General features: G+C 42.0%; 1 non-coding gene across 1 annotated transcript; it reads left to right on the top strand.

Moving 5' to 3' along the window:
- The first annotated feature begins 550 nt into the window (after positions 1–550).
- On the top strand, positions 551–623 carry TRNAE-UUC (transfer RNA glutamic acid (anticodon UUC)). The gene has a single exon. It is a non-coding gene; the product is annotated as a tRNA-Glu (tRNA).
- Positions 624–7,228: the final 6,605 nt, after the last annotated feature.

Genomic DNA, 7,228 nt, shown 5'->3' with positions numbered 1-7,228 from the left:
TGTGACAAAAGACATATTTATTAATAGACTCCAATATCCTTTGTCTCTGTAAAAATTAAGAAAAGTAAATAAATTTAAATTTATGTTCAGTGATCAATGTCTCAGTATACTATCTTATTTGGAAATGAACTAGATATAAATATTAATTATTTAGTTTAACTTAGTATAAACTTTTATCTTATTTACATTTATTTAAAATATTTGTTTTTAACAATTATGCTTAGACATCAAACAGCTAGCCATCATCTTAAGTTATTTTGTAACATAAAGATAGCATGAGCTTATTTGACAAGTAAAGGTAGAAAAAGTTATATGCTTGCATTACATTTAATAATGACAGTTCTAAAAATATGCTTGTTTTTATCAAACCAACAAACTTAAACTAGCTTTTTTTCATCAAAGATTTTTCTGATCTTGTGGACTTGAAAACAATTGGGTTAGAGTTTCTATTTCTGAAAAGTTTTAGGAATACTTAATTTATATAAGCACTTATTTCTCTTTAAGCCAACTAAATAGAATTCTTTTAAAAATATCATATATACATGGGAATTCCCTGGTGGTTCAGTGATTAGAACTTGGCACTTTCACTGCTGAGGGCCCAGGTTCAATTCTTGGTCAGGGAACTAAGATCCCATTAGTCACATGGTACAGCCAAAAAAAATCATAAATACATAATACACGTACATATATGGATATACCTAAACAAGTAGGCAGATACAGAGATATTATATTTTTCATTTTTAAATTTTAGCTCTGTCTCAAGTATAATAATATGAAATGCAAAAGAATCTGAATCCAAATTGTGTTTCTGGCCAACAGACTAAGTTAAGGTTACCTTTTCAGACAGCCAAAGTTTTTTTTTTAACTATAGACTGTGTGTGTGTGTGCGTGTGTGTGCATTATAAAAATTCTTTAAGAAAAGCTATTTTTGGAGTCAGTTGGTCTCTTAGAAACTTCTGCATACTGATCAAAGAGTATTTTCCATTATCTCTGAGAAGTTTATAATCCTCTTTTCAAGGGCACCTCTTAAAGTAGACTATGTTATCTAAGTTAGAGTTTCCCCAAAGTGGCCATGATAATTCCAAATTATTCTTTGTAAAGTTCACTCGTTTTGCCAGAAACGCACAAGATTCTGGCCCATAGTGGTTATATATACAAGAAGCAGGAGTCTTTAAGCAGGGAGGAGAATGAGATTTAGACGAGGTGGAATCTATCTCTGCCTTTAGATTCCCTGAAACAATCCATGAGGAGCTCAGTAATCCTACTGCTGCCTAAATTCCAGGGAATCACAGGTTTTCTCCCCTTAAAGACAGAAGGGTGACTTGCCAAGAAGCTAGAACAAACAGAATACCGGTATGCATGATAAAGTTGGAGAGTTCAACATGCAAAGAGAGCAGCACTCAGGCTGACTGCAAGGTCGATGAGAAAGCACTGAGCTCCTTGGGTCCTGTGGGTACCAGCACGTAGTTGCTCGCTGGCTTCAGAGTTGTTGAAGGTCTTATTTGGATCCCACTTCTGATGCCATAGAACTGTCAAAAATCCAGAAATAACACAATTAAGATTCCCTGGTGGCTCAGTGGTAAAGAATCCACCTGCCAATGCAGGAGATGTGGGTTTGATCCCTGGGTCAGGAAGATCCCCTGGAGGAGAAAATGGCTACCCACTCCAGTATTCTTGCCTGGAAAATTCTATGGACAGAGGAGCCTGAAGGGCTACAGTCCATGGGGTCACAAAGAGTCAGACATGACTGAGCACACATGTATACACGTAACATAATTAAAACCACCAAATCAACAAATAGTATTTAATAAGAGTTTGTTGTGCACATAAAAACAGTTTGGGGGCTTCCCTGGTGGCTCAGTTTAAAAAAAAAAAATCCACCTGCCAATACAGGGGACACAGGTTCAACCCCTGATCCAGACAGATTCCACATGCTGTGGAGCAACTAAGCCCATGCTCGACAACTATTGAGCCTGTGCCCTAGAGCCCAGGTGCTCCAAATACTGAAGCTTGTGTGCCCTAGAGCCCGTGCTCTGCAACAATGGAGAATGAGAAGCCCACGCACCACTAGAGAGTAGCCCCCGCTTCCCGCAACTAGAGAAAAGCCTGCACAACGACAAAGACCCGGCACAGCCAAAAATAAATAATTTTTTTAAATAAAATAAAAACAGTCTGGGACTGGGGGCTTCTAAATTCAAAGATGGATACGAAGCTCGGGGGCATTAAATCACAGCAGGGCTTATAGAAGTGAAAATGAGAAAGTTATTAATGCTTACAATAACTGGTTATTACAAGGGGGGGAGGTCAAGGTGGCAGGGGATTGGTTAAAAGTGATTACCTCATACCATTTTAAAGACAATAACTCAAGTTTCTTTTATGATTGTCACAGGCATTTACAAGAAATGACCTAGGTTAAGTTTCACTTACTTTCATGAAATAAGCTAGATTTAAGTTGAGCTTACTGGCTTAAATGGTTTTGTCTGCTCGGGGAATTCTCAAATCCCGCCTCCATCTTGTATATAATTTTAACCACATGCACGTGCACACGCACGCACACACACACACACACACACACACACACACACACACTAAGAGCAATCTGCGTTAATAGACTGAAATAAATGTCTTGGAGCAAGTCTGCCAGAATATGGGTTTGCTCATAAAGGGCACATTCAGGGCCCCTGAAGGTACTGCAGTCTACTGCTGGGAAACGAGAGAAACAGTGTCACTCACTGGAAGCCCAAATTGAATACTTCGGTGACTGGAGCTGCTCCAATTCTAACTGAAGTCTGTGGCTTTCAGTCTGGGACTACAAGGGTTGAGAAACACTCTGAGTAAGGGAGTGGGTGACAGGGAATCAGAGAGGAGTTCACTGTTGATGAGACATGCTCATCAATCATTCCTGGACCAAGAAACCCACAGAAACCAAGCTGCTTTGGCGCTGCCTCCTCCTGCCTGCAGTGAACCTGCAGATGCTCTGCATTCCAGCACTGCCAGCCCACACCACACAGAACTAACGTCAGCCAGATCCAGTCTTCACCAGTTCCTGAGCTTCCCCTCCCTCGTGCTGACGCCACCATGATCACGTCTCCTTCCCACGTGCCTCCCCTCTTCCTCCTTCGTCACCAGAGACACACATACAGAGTCAATGACATTTGAGGGACTAAGAATACAGAGATGAAAAAAGCACAGTCCTGCACAAGGAAATGCAAACAGCCTAAAAGAGAGAGAACAGGAAACAAATCAATGTAATATGACTAACTCTAATGGAGCAAGATGCAAAATACTCCTGGTACAGGAAGAGTGAATTGTTCCTGGGCAATGTGATGTAGACAGTATTTTCCTCACCTACTATATTTGTTCCCTGTTGCTGCTGTAACAAATTACCGCAAACTATGTGAGTTAAAATAACACAAATTGATTATCTTACAGTTCTGGATGTCAGATGTCTGACACAGGACTCAGTGGACAAGGTTTTGGCAGGGTTGTTTTCCTTCCTGGAGGTTCTAGGAGAGAATTCATTTCAGAATCCCCTGCAATCCAATTCTGTGGATGGTTTTTAGTTGGCCAAGAGGCTCTTAAGTCTCAGTCAGAGAAAATAAAGATAATGAACAAGAGGAATTTTTCTGATGAATTCTATCTTGCTGCTGCTGCTGCTAAGTCACTTCAGTCATGTCCAACTCTTTGCAACCCCATGGACTGTAGCCCACCAGGCTCCTCCGTCCATGGGATTCTCCAGGCAAGAATACTAGAATGGGTCTCCATGCCCTCCTCCAGGGGATCTTCCTGATCCAGGAATCGAACCCGCATTTCCTACATTGCCGGTAGGTTCTTTACTGCTGAACCACCAAGGAAGCAAATTCTATCTTAAGTTCCTTAAAAGTAATCAATAGAGCCAATATATTAATTTAATCCATTTATTAAGCACCTACTATATGCCAGGTGCTTTGCTGGGTGCTGAGGCTACAACAATCAAACAGAGAGAGTTCCTGACCTCCAGGAATCCACCACCCAAAGAGAAAAAGTAGAAACATTATCAAATGCACTGTGACAACTGCTCCAATGAATACTGTGCCATAAGATCTCAGAGGAAGCAATATAAATAATCCATTCTGCTGGGAGGGAGAGTTGGAGGAGTCTTGGTGAGGACATAGGCTAGTGGCCCGTAGAATCACAGGAAGAGGTGACATTTGAGAGTTCTTCCCTTAGGCAAAAAGAGACTAAACTATCCAAATTGAATTGTCCAGTTTCATAAATAAACTTTATAAAGAGGTTGAGAATGTTTTCCAAGGAGTTAAATGGGAATGTTTGTTGTTTTTCTGTCTCACATTATCGCACATACCTGGCTAATTAAAATATGTCACTTTAATTGAAGGTACCCATGGAGGGTGGCCAGGTATCAATGTTATCAATGTACCCACAGCCCAGCTGCTCATTTCCCAACAAGCAAGCTCCCTAAGTGACCTAGTAGTGTCACTATCACAACTGACCCAGTTGAAACTTATGTTGGAGGCAACCAGGGCTCTGTGTCCTCAGTAGAAGTGAGTTGCATGCACAAGCAAGATAACCGTTTCGCTGCATTCTCAGAGGACTTAGTCCCATACTCAGGGAGAAGTAATGTGCCTGTCTCAGTCAGGATAGTTCTCAGCTGAGCCCCAGATTGCTGAGGGAGATTCATGGCTTGCTAACATAAACTGCTGAGGGAGATTCATGGCTTGCTAACATAAACTTTGTCCCTGGGTGGACAAATCTCCAAGCCATCTCCTCCACATGTCATGTTTGCTCAAGTCAAGATGCATACTTGCTCAAGTCAAGTGCCTACACTATGAAAGAAATCCTGCTTAATGATAGAGCCACAAGACTGAAGACAACAGTCTGTGCTGCAGAGGGGCTCATATCTGGCTTCTGATTCATCTCACAGATGAGGAAACTGAAACTGAACTTTCTGGTTTCTTTCTCTGTTCTGCTCATGCTGTATTCCCTTTACTGTGCTCATGCTGTATTCCCTTTACTGAGTACCTTACTCCCTTCCTGTATTCACAGAGCCCAACTGAAGTTATACTTCTTCTAAGAGGATTTCCTGACTCTGTAATCACTTCCTTTGTCTACATTTCTATTTCACTAAGTCTGTATCTGGCAACTTATTATACTTTTCTCTGTATTATTTCTTTAATTATGTAAAGTGTCCATACTGGTACTCCAATGATACTGCAAGCTTCTAGAAGGCAGGAGTCATCTTTTATATTTCAAACCTGGGCACAGAGTTAACTCTCAACATCTAGTCAAGATTTAACTGATTGGATGATGGAAACCAGCTCTCAAGCAGTAATAGGAGGAGAGGAATGGTAAGCAATGCTCCCCCCTTTTAAAGGCTGCTAAGCTGCTGCAGTTAGCGACTCAGCGACTTCACTTTCACTTTCTTTCAACCTGCTGCTAAGTCACTTCAGTCGTGTCTGACTCTGTGCAACCCCATAGACGGCAGCCCACCAGGCTCCCCCGTCCCTGGGATTCTCCAGGCAAGAGCACTGGAGTGGGTTGCCATTTCCTTCTCCAACGCATGAAAGTGAAAAGTGAAAGTGAAGTTGCTCAGTCGTATTAGACTTTTAAAGGCTGGTTTGGTCCTAATACAGCCTTCAAAAACCAGCTGCACTGGGCTTCTACAAGAGCATAACATAAAAATGAAAGGGTCCACATTATAGACCATATTCACAATTTATCCAATTAAAGATTTGGTCCACTGCAGTAGAAAAAAGATGATTTATTATAGCCATGCACACACATGCTAAGTCACTTTAGTCGTGTACAACTCTGTGCGACCCCATGGACTGTAGCCCACCAGGCTCCTCTGTACATGGGATTCTCCAGGCAAGGATACTGGAATGGGTTGCCATGTTATACTCTAGGTGATCTTCCCAACCCAGGGATCAAACCCGTGTCTCTTCTGTCTCCTGTACTGGCAGGTGGGTTCTTTCCCACTAGGGCCACCTGGGAAAGTAAAAGTGAAAGTGACTCAGTCGTATCCGACTCTTTGCAACCCCATGGACTAAAACAGTCCATGGAATTCTCTAGGCCAGAATACTGGAGTGGATAGCCTTTTCCTTCTCCAGGGGATCTTCCCATCCTAGGGATCAAACCCAGGTGTCCCGCATCAGGTGTATTCTTTACCAGCTGAGCCACAAGGGAACTCCAAGAATGCTGGAGTGGGTAGCCTATCCCTTCTCCAGATGATCTTCCCAACCCAGGAATTGAACCAGGGTCTCCTGCATTGCAAGTGGATTCTTTACCAACTGAGCTATCAGGGAAGCCAACAATGTAAATGTTAACCTCAAAAGTTAGCCTCCCCAGCATCCTAAATTTAATTTAAGCAATTTATTATCCATGCATTAACCTAAACCCTTTGAGACTTTTTTTTTGAGGCCAACAGCCTTGTAGGATTTTAGTTCCCCAACCAGGGACTGAATTGGGCCCTCTTCAATGAGAGCGAGGATCCTAATCATTGGACCACCAGGGAATTTCCCACTTAAAGACACTTTTAAATTAAAAATAACTTTTTTATTATTGCCATAAAGGACTGTTTTTTCCTCCCTCTCCCAGCCCTATTCCTAGGGTCTGGCACCACCTATGAAAGCCTGATTAACAGAAGTAGGCATTTAGTAGGGAAAGAGACAGCAACTCTTTGCAGCATTACAATGCCTGAAAGGACATGAAGGTTGGCAGTGGGAAAGGTCTGACTTTTCATAACCATGGTTTATGGACTCTTTCTTTTCTTTCCTTTTCTACCTACTTGTAGGATTCAAGCCCAAGGAAATTTAATCCTTTTCTGACCCCTGGCCTGTCTCATCCAGGAACTAGATGACCAACACCTTCCTGAAGGCTATGGAATGGAAGATGAATGAAGGGCTGGGTTTTCCCCACAGGCTGGAAAAAAGGCAAGTCCAGTACTTTCTTCTGGAAAGAAAGAAAGAACTGGAAAAAACAGTCCTTTATGGCAATAATAAAAAAGTTATTTTTAATTTAAAAGTGTCTTTAAGTGGGGAATTCCCTGGTGGTCCAATGATTAGGATCCTCGCTCTCATTGAAGAGGGCCCAATTCAGTCCCTGGTTGGGGAACTAAAATCCTACAAGGCTGTTGGCCTCAAAACAAAAGTCTCCAAGGGTTTAGGTCTCAAAAGTCTCAAAGGGTTTACTTCTCTTGTGGAAAGGCTGGAGTGGACATTGGGTCTGGGTT

The sequence above is a fragment of the Bos indicus genome, chromosome X (genome assembly GCF_029378745.1).
Source record: "Bos indicus isolate NIAB-ARS_2022 breed Sahiwal x Tharparkar chromosome X, NIAB-ARS_B.indTharparkar_mat_pri_1.0, whole genome shotgun sequence".
In the NCBI taxonomy this organism is placed as follows: Eukaryota; Metazoa; Chordata; class Mammalia; order Artiodactyla; family Bovidae; genus Bos; species Bos indicus.
The sequence above is the reverse complement of the archived record's forward strand: the minus strand, read 5'-3'. Positions and strand labels throughout refer to the sequence as shown.